This window comes from Contarinia nasturtii, unplaced genomic scaffold (assembly GCF_009176525.2).
Source record: "Contarinia nasturtii isolate CC-2019 unplaced genomic scaffold, AAFC_CNas_1.1 Cnas_scaffold_1699, whole genome shotgun sequence".
Lineage (NCBI taxonomy): Eukaryota > Metazoa > Arthropoda > Insecta > Diptera > Cecidomyiidae > Contarinia > Contarinia nasturtii.
Genome location: NW_022199032.1, coordinates 512,582 through 523,214, shown reverse-complemented (window position 1 = coordinate 523,214; position 10,633 = coordinate 512,582).

Below are 10,633 nucleotides of genomic sequence, written 5' to 3'. Positions count from 1 at the left end.
TTAACTATCGCATAGACTACATGGCATCACTGCATAGTTCATATTGCCGATAAAAAATTTTATTTTGACGACGAAAGAAATTTTTTTTTTCATTTATTTTATCGAATATTGTTTGTAGTATGTTTGGATTTCGCCAAGTTTTGGGGAAACATCATTTTTCATTCAAGTATGAGTACAACGGAGTACAACCAGTGTTTTTTGGGCCGCAAAAATACATTTAAACCTAATTTTCTAAATTTTAATTGAATTCCCTAGAAAAACCGCATTTTATTTTCGTCTCCGATCAAAGCAAAATTGTGATCTGTTGTGTTTTAATTCTGAGACATTCAATTTTTCAAATAAGACATTTTTAGGTTTTTCATCGACTTACTTTTCGTGTACAATTTGCAAAGCTTCTGACCAGGGGTCTAAGTTTTCAAACCGGCTTTGACATTTACTTAAACGGATTTGAAATTACCTCATACTTGGAAAACATTTGGAATTACCCCCTGGATTGTCAACTTCAGAAGCCACTGTGATAATGCCTATTACGAATTATACCGTTTAATTTATATGAATCCATTGAAATCGGCTATATATAAAATTGTCATTGAAGTTTTATATAATCTGGCTTGTTAACGAATGAAACCGAAACCCCTGTTTTCAACTTTAATCTCAAACAGATCATTTAAAGATGTCAGTAAACGACTATATTTGTGTTTTTTCGCTGCGATACAATTCAAAAATGCGACTCTGATCAGGTATTTTCTTTTTAATATTCTTCATGTTTCATTTCGAATTTTTGGAATTTTCACCAGTTTCAAGTGAAAAAAGGTACATGTAACAGATGTGTATTTTACTTGTCTTAAAATTTTGTTACCATTGATTGATGCTATGAACGCTCTGGTCGCTATGCTGGTCGGCGCTCTGTTGCTTGCATTAAAGCAATGACATAAGTGCACAAATAAAATATTTTCTCGCGTTTTTAATTACTGCAAATTGATGTAAAATATTAACTCGTTGCTTTTCTTTAATTTTCACGCTGTCAATTCTCCGGGCGAATTAAAAGCCGATTCGGTGCAATGCTCTGTTTTTTTCTTCTTCTCTCTTTTCGTCAGCTGATATTTACTGCTATTTGAAATTATCATAATTATCATGTGATTGGCCTGATTTGCTGTGCATTTGGTCAAAATATTTACAATTTTCCTATCAAATATCAATCACTCTAAATGGCTATGGGTTTTTTTTCTTCATCGTTTCAATCTGCATTGACAATCTCCATGCAAAGTATTCGTGTTTGCATGCTAATGAAATGTAACGGCAACGAGCAAAAAAAAAAATTGTATGGCATGTAAAGCACATTCCTTTGGCTTTCAAACGGTGATTTTCGAAGGGGAGAAATTAAGATTTCAGTACACGCAGCAGCCGACTTTTCAGGTCAATCAAATTGGCATGGTGGAATTGTTAACATGCATTTTCATTGGAAGTTACCAATAAATTTACTGTCAACATGATCAACATCAAAAATTCAGATTGCCTAACGCACACACACAGTTTGGCCGTTGAGCAGCAGGTGTGCTGCAGTGATTAACCAACAACCGAGCAGGACCAATATACTGGACCAAAGTCATCATGGCAGATTTAATTCGATTGAGGCTCATTAAAAAGACATAAATTGTGTTTGAGCATAAAGTGTGTGTGCGTGATACCTTTGTTACATTCTCTAACCCGAACTAAGCATCACCGAACGAATCCACTTCCGTGCTTGTCAGCCGTGTATAGTACGGTTGTGAGCTGGATTCTGTGCAATATTGTCAATGGATCGTGCATATTACAAGAATGTATGATTCAACGGCTGCAATTGTGAATACTCTCGAAACGTTAAATGAAATATTTCAGCAGCACCAACACAATTACCGAATGAACATTCAGTACGACAGCATCATTTAATACATGAGCTTTACAATAAACAACGGGCGTTCAGCATGCCAATGTAATAACAATCATTTTCATACCGAATGTTTATTGTTTATTGTGTTTATTATTATTATCTGTGAAAATGCTCTCCGTGAATATGTGGTGTCTGTAAGTTCTCTCTGAAAAAAACTTGATGAAAAAAAACTCATGCGGCCGAATATTGTTTGCTGCTGTTTTGCTCTCAAAAGTTTCATTTCATTCGGTGTTGTTGTTGCCGCCATCGTATTGCTTCTCGTTTTGGCTGCCGGTGTTTTGGAACTATGCATTCTCTTTTTTATTATTATTATAATACAGGTGCTGTGCAGTGTGCGCATTGAAGTAGCTGAACAAAAAATGCTTTGTGTCAGCGTCTCTCAACAACACCAAGACTCCATTTGATGCGATTATGTTGCCATCGAATTTGTATATAATCGAAGCATTATTATTATTATTATTTTCATCTTATTTTCCACTTTTCGTGAGGCTGCCAATGTATGTATTGTGCACGGTGCGCACAATTTTCTATACACCGTCTGATTGCCAATTCATGCAACAACAAAAAATTAATAATAAAACGCGCTGATGCAAATATTGTCGTGTCATCGAACAGCAGACGGTAAGCGATTTTCATCGTTTTCACCATTTCAATAGAGCAGTTCCGCTTATGGTTAAGGATTTTCAATTGCGATCAAGTTATAAAATCATCTTAATCAGATGCACACACACACTCCGTATTGGCGTTGACTGTGCAAGCACAACCAAATGCGCCCTAAACTGAAACAGTTTTTGTTGTTGTTGTGATTCGTTGTTGCTGGCGATATTGATGTTGTTGTTGTTAAATTACCACGTTTTGCATTAAAACACACATTCAACATTGTGTTTGATTATGCAATGGTTTTAACTGTATGTACACACCATGAGTGTGTCTCTTCTATTTCGAATGAGTGCTTCTCGGCTTCGTAATCTTTGGGACAGCCGAGTAACGAAAACTTAATTGTCTTTTAATACAAGAAATTCATATTACAATTTTCACTTGTCGATTGATTGTAATTTCACGTTGGTGTGTGCTTTTTTCGTGTGACTGCCGTTGTCGTCGTCTTTTGTATGGTGAGCAAACGATTTTGGTTCACATAATACATATTCTTCGTTATGGTTACACACGTTTCTGTGTCACATACAAAACAACAACCAATAAGTCCACACACACACAATACACGAACAACACGAACATATTATTTTCTAATCGTTGCTCTTTCTCTCTGTTGCAGTTCGCTTGTCATTTCTTTTCCATATTGGTAATAAACGTTCACATGAATTTATTTGACAAAAATTGTTTGGACATCGTAACATATATGTACCATGTATATTGAATGTATGCACAATGCACATGTTAATAAAGTTTTCTTCAATGAATACGGACCGTATTTTCCGTTTCACTGCGACTACTCTTTGCTAATTTTCCTTATAAACTTTCGATCACGTAGAATACTTTCTGATTTCATAAAATACGTTTTTTTTTGTGCATATTATGCAAAATAAGGCGTTGCGAATTTAGTGCGAAGGGAAAAATATCGGAAATAGATATGTGCATGGCTCACAGAATGTCGAACAATATATATACAATAAACAAAATAACCACAACGTACCCATTGAACGGTTGAATAAAATCGTTTATTAAAAAAACCGGCCAAATTTACTTTTGCCTGATAAATATTTCCAAAATGTTTTGCTTTTTAAATTCTTTTTTGGAAATTCCATTTTTGATGGAAAAAAGTATGTTTTGGTTAAAATAAAGTCTTTATTTCAAAGATCATTTGAATTTTCATGACCTGAATAACGAATGAGACGCAAGGAATGAAGCGTATTCGCACATACACTACTTTCTTCGTGTCTCGCTCCGTATTCTGTTTCGTGTTTTCGAAAAATTGAGTGCTTGGGTTGTCTGTAGATATTTCTAATTGGTCTCCGATAATTTCACATATTAAACGTTCCATTCAGCGGCAAATCGACGGTCGTAAATAGGCAAACAAATTATTTACCTTTTTATTCTGCCATGTCTTCAAGAATTTTATATGAAACTCCCAAAGTCCGTTCAAGTGGACACACGCATTTTTTCTTAATTTTTGGCGAACAATTATTCTCATCAAAAAACCGGATTCCGCTTAGATTTTAAACCGATTTTTCTAATAAAAAAGTCGCAAATTGTGTGGTGTGAATATAATTAAAGTTCGATTTAAAAAAAATGCTCCAATTATCTGATCAATGTAGAAAACTACCTTCCAAACAAGCGAAAATGTCGTAGCATGTGTCTATTAGTAAAAATGGTCGGTCTAATAAGTCAATTGGATGTGCTTGTTTTAGCTTATTAGCGCCTGGCCATCAACATACACACATTATTACCAAATAATAAGCAGCATGAATTACGCCATATCTTGGTTATTTTGACCGGAGAAGTACATATCGGCAAATTGCGACAATTTTAAATATTTTAGTGTTTTTTTTGTGTGTGCTTCAGCTAAGTGCGCGTATGTTGTGCATACATATGTGACATGAAACACCTGATCTCATTCACAAAACAGCAGTTTCTCTTTTAGCGTAGAGTCTATTTCTTTCGTCTTTTTCTTCTCTTCTTTATTTACCACTAGCTGACAGAACAACTTAAAAACAACAATTTATCAATTTAATTTAATTGGTTTTTTATTACCTATTTTAAGCGAGAATGACTGTGTGTGTGTGTATTTGTCCGCGATGCAAGAAATGGTAATTCAAAGAATTCAACTTTTTTTTTTTGCTTTTCACTCTTTTTCTCGTTAAACTAGAGCAAATTATCAGATACGTGATATTGGTCACTTACATCTAGAGTTACTTTGGCAGTTCAAATCGTCCGCTCACCATACCACACCTTAATCCAGTGTAGGTTTTTCACCATCTCTTTATCAGCAATTTATTTATTATCCTAGTTTATGTATGTGACGCACAGTTTTGCATTTCATATAGTTGATGCAATTAAATTTTAACGAAACAACAACAACAACAAAAAATGAAACACTAGCGCACCGAACTCAAGCCGAGAAAAGTAACTTGATTTCTACCAATTTTCAAATTAATGTGACAGATTTGATAAAAAAGAGTTAAAAGCGCACGCGTGAATGCGCGAAACAACTTAAAAACTTTGGTATTTAGGCGAATGCGTGATCGTCTCGGAGATATGACGAACAAAAAAAATCTTGTCAAGTATTTTAATGGACGTAAAAAAGTGGCCCAAGAAATTGAAATGAAAATTGAATATTTTGTTTAAAAAAACTGCATACATAATGATTAAGAGATTACAAATTGAAGAAAAACAGTAAAATATTTTGCAAAACAATTACATTTGCAGAAAAATGACAAAACCAAAAAAGAAGAAAAAAGAAAACTCAATGGAATGAAGAAAGAGAATGAAAAAAAGAGAGAGTGAGAGAAAGAAGAAGAAGAAAAATGATATGAATCACACGCAGGTCAAAATGATGTAATCACCGACCGCTTAGTAAAAACCGTAATCATAGGTTGTAGCCAACAAATTGTTAACATCTACTCTGAGCACCGCCTTCTTGTTCTCCGACGTAAATGAATTCGTTTAAAGAAAGTTCGATTTCAATGGCACAAAAACCATACTTCATCAACCATCAACAAAATATTATGCAAAGCGGAAACATAAATTCAACGAGTCCGAACGGGCGCACAAACCTATACGCCCAGTATGAGTTCGATCGGTTTACGATCAATCAGCCGCTTTTAATTAGCATGCAAATAACATTCGATTGAATGAACGGAAAAAACTTTTTTGAGTAAATACCGTTAATACGCGTATTTTAAAAGAATTAAACAAAACGCATGTGGATTAATCCAATTTACATCATAACAAGTTGAGAGAAAAAAAGAAACGAATGCAACCCAACTGCCGTCTGATTCTGGACATTCCAACCGTACAAAATGCTGACCGAAATAATGTGAGGAAAACAAAAGCTCAGCATGGGTGTGTGCGTGTGCGTGAGCGCGCGAACGTAATATACGAAATCAGAGCGCGAAAACATTTTGGTGGTGAATGCTGACTTGATGCTGACATTTCAATGTTACCGATATTTGACGGGCGCGATCTGAACACCGAAAGGCTTCGAACAAAAGGCATGCTGTGTTCGCTTAAACACAAGTGTGTGTGTGTATGTGTGTGTATAAGTGTGTTATAACAAATTGGCTTAAAATTCCAAATTTTCAACCGAAATTTATCATAATTTTCAACATGCCGCCAAGCTCTGGCATAATTTGTGTAAATTTGACATGGTAATATGCGATTTTCTAGTCAATCAACAGCATTAGAACAAGCAATATGAATGAGCTTATGACGTAAATACAAATGAATCAGCAAATAAAGAGAAATACCAACAAATCTAATAATGAGTCGAAAAGTGATCTCTTTCCTCCTCCTCTCACTCTCTGTGCAACGCAAAGTTTGTATTCATTCCGGAACCACGATCGATTACGGTTTAACCTTCAAAATCTAGTCTATAACAATCGAAAATTGAAACGCGAATGAAAGAAGTACTCTCTGCTTTTATTTTGCTCCGGTAATAATCAGACACCTCGATATTATGAGTCGGTTTCGAATGTTTTTCTTTCTTCATTGTTCATAATAATCAAATAATATAACTTGGTTGGCGTTTCAATTGAATAGAAATAGCGAGTGTGCACGCTAGTGATCGTAATTATTATTTACAATCAATATTGGTCAGTTCTGCTGTAATAATTTTAAATAAATTTTTGAGTTCGACGAGCGTATATAAGTATAAAAAGCAAAGAGCTTAGTGCCCCGTGATTAAGCCATGAAATTCATATTCTTATGCACTTTTATGCTCACTTAATTACTAACATTCTCAATATAATCATATTTCAGTTAATAATTATCCGAAGTCAATTTAATAAAAAAAATTGAAACCATAACACATGTGCTCGATTTTAAGCCTCTCTATCCAATTTCGATTTGTTTCGCACAAATTCTAGCACAATCAATAGTTGTTACTTGCGCTCACAATCACAAGTAGTTCTCGACGAATTGAATGAATAGTTCCTTGAATGTCAAGAGATTGATCTTAACGGAAAAAAATTGCGCATAAAATTAAGCAATTGGGATAAAATCCGATCCGTTGATGATATCTCATGACATGGAAATCTCATGTGAGACACACGACAATTGGCATGAACGCACATACAAATCGAAAAATAGCGCCCCACAAATCAACTCGAATCATATTGTACAAGTATTTACCAGGCACCATGTAATTTAATTGTGCATAACAAATTTGTTAACAAATTTGATCAAGGGTGTGGTGATTTGATACTGGCGCAATGTTAAAAGCTCTGGCTTTTTGTCAAGGCCGCAATTCACGCGCGCGCTAACGGATATTCATACACATCGACAGTATTTCGTATGCATTTCAATATATATATTAAATATAAAATCGTAAGAATTCCCGGCAAACAAACGAAACAAAACCGAAGAAAAAAAAGCAACACCAACAAAAACACATGCACACAATGGTACGTTAATTGCAAACAGAGCGAATATAAATATATTGTAATCGATTGTCGTGTTTTTTCCCGTTGTGTTCACAAAAGTGCAGAAACAAAAAAAAAATCACTTAGCCACTAAACGGTCAATTGAGAAAAATTTAATAAAAAAAAAAACAGGCATGAAGCAAAACAAAACAAGAAAAACAGCTGAAAAAAGCCACCAGCAAACAACAGCACATACAACATATTTGATCGCATTCGCGCGAACTGACTTGGGTCTCTTTTTTTTCTTCTTTTTTGTTCGATTGTACCTATTGCGTTCTCTCCCAATCGAAAGCCATAATTTTTCAATGATTATTTGTGCCCGAAGTAACATGCCTTTCGGGAACGTGTGTTATTGTGAACGACTGAATATGTTTTAGATCTCGTAACACATTTGATGTTTAACCATGGAATTTGAAGTTCCAATTCTTGACTCATACACACAGTCCGAATATGATTTGATTCCATACATTTTGGCTTTGGTTCCGCATAATAACGGACTTTTTTGTGAACGATAATATACACACGAAACAAAAAAACCAAAAATCTTTTGCCTGAACTTAATTTGCGCTTGAGAACAATCAAACCGAATCGAATAGAAAAACATATGTTTTACTCAACACTTTTCCATGACAGTGTGGGCTGAATCAAATCATAAATTTGCGTTGTGCATTTGAAACGGACTTCAGCATAAATATTGGACGGACATTTTGAGAGGCCAACCATTCGTTGAGAGATTTCTCTTTTTTTCAACACATTTGCATTCACTGCATCGACAATTTTCGGATTTTAGCATGGAAAGTTTCGAATTTTTTTCTTCTTATCAGACACATCCATGTGTAGCAGCGGCCTTCCATGAACTCTTTTCACTTTTCGTCTCGTTTCAAATTTGTTGTTGTTGATATTGAATGCAATTGCGTCCACGAAATAAAAAAAAAATTGATTCATATACAACATTGTTCATTCGCTAAATTTCATTGTCAACGGCGGAAAAATGTATGTCAGTCGACTCTGATCAGATTGATCATTTTAGACTATTGTATGGCATAATCGCATCATTCTCTAGTGCGAAACAAAAGTAAAAACATCATCACATGCTGACCATTTGTATCCAACACTTTTGAAATCCAATTCTTATACCACACACACACGCTTACATATATTCACGTTCATTGTTCAACTGTGCCATTTTTCTTCCTGATTGGTGTTTTCATAACATGCTTGCGCGCACAATCAAAACGACTGAATCCATTAGCTTTTCGCCCTGGAAAATTGCTAAGTTTTTGTTTAAATAGATCACATAACATTTGAAAATTAGATTAAGTGTATTTTGTGTTCACATTGCGTGGCATGTCAATTTTCGCATTTTGCTTCGAAACAATAAATGTTTGAACCAACCTTCGCTGGTTTGCTGGTTTGGATGTCAAAATCGGTCACTTTATTGCCAATCATTCATTTGAATATAGTCCGCCAAATCTATAATTGCCAATATCAATACGAATTCATTGGAATCGAGCGAATGAGTCAAGTCAAAATGAATGACAGTGGCAGTGGCCACCGGCTAAAATGCTATAGTTTTCCAAGAAGCACATAAACATGCCAACACACAAACACGACGAATGACTTTAATTGATTTTGATTAATTGGACTTGTGCAGTTGTATATTGTTGACCGAAGCTTTTTCAATTGTCATTGCGAAATTGCGATTTTTTTTTCTTTTTCGGCCGTCTTCCGTTTTTCGATCGGTCATTTTGTTTGTTTTCCATCACACACACGGTGAACAAATTTAAATTATGTGAAAAAAACAACAATGGTTATTACTATGTGCTATCGCTTCAGTTTGTGTGGAGAAATTGTTTGGCAGTATCGAAGGACAGAAAAAGTGATTGATCTGTGTTGGTGAGAAAAATTAACCAAATCAACGGCGTTGGCAAAAAATGATGCGTGTCGATTAAACATGTGATTCTGTTTTTTATTTCGCTAGCTTGGTTTCGTTTGGTAACGTGTGTGAATGCGACGATGTCATAAAGAAAGTGCATATTGATGTGATGGACTATTTTTTTGGTGAGTTGTGGTTGTTTTTGTTTATTTTGTTGTTCATTTCCTTTTTTTACTCGGTGCAGCCGGTGCTCGGCGGGTAATTTTGTATAATTTAACTTCTAGTCGTTCAGCATACATAACATCCAAATGAAATTACGAAATTTCGGTTCACATTTCTCTTTTTCCGTAGGCTTGTTTACTTCTTTTTCCATACATTCATTTATTGTTTATCTCAATTTCCTTTTCGTTTGACAAAGTGAAAAAAAAAACATCAACAACATTGTATATACAAAGAAACAGACAAAACATATACCGAAAAAAGCACAGTTCACTTAAAGTCAACGCGGTTACGCATAACTAGCTGTGTGAAATTATCAGCAGTGGCAGTGCGACACAACAGAGGTTATGTGCATGATATATGTGTAAAAAGACCTCAAAAATAATAATAATAAAAAAAACAAAACAACAACACACAGTAACACGATGTAATTTATGAATGCACGTACATTATTACATTCGGTCCAGACGTTGTGGTAACATAAAAACACACAACAAGGCATCTTGCCGAGATCGAAATTCCTTCTTACTAAACCGAATTGGTAATCGAAAGGCTTCCCATTCATTTCACTCAATATATATCTATATGGATAAACATGCAACAAACTCTAGTGCATATTGAAATCGGATCGAATCAAGTGTGGGTTTTTGTTTGTTTGTTCGTTTCGTTTCACATTATATTCAGAAAACAATCGCTCCTTGTGGTCAATTTGTTGGTCTGTAAATGCATTTATGCCAAACGAACTCGATGTTATATATACATTTAAATGAACTGCAGTGAATGGGTACATAAATTGTGATTTACAAACAGACAGTACGGAATAAATGGAGCAATTAATTCATGAAAATTCTTCCGCGTTAAAAAGGCATTAAGAATCAAGAATGAAAAGACACAGATGCAGATAAAATGAATTTGAATGCGTTGCATTCACACACTCACAAAAAAAAAACAATTGGTTCTCGTTTTAAGCTGTATAATTTCAATGTTTCATATATATAGAAATTATACATT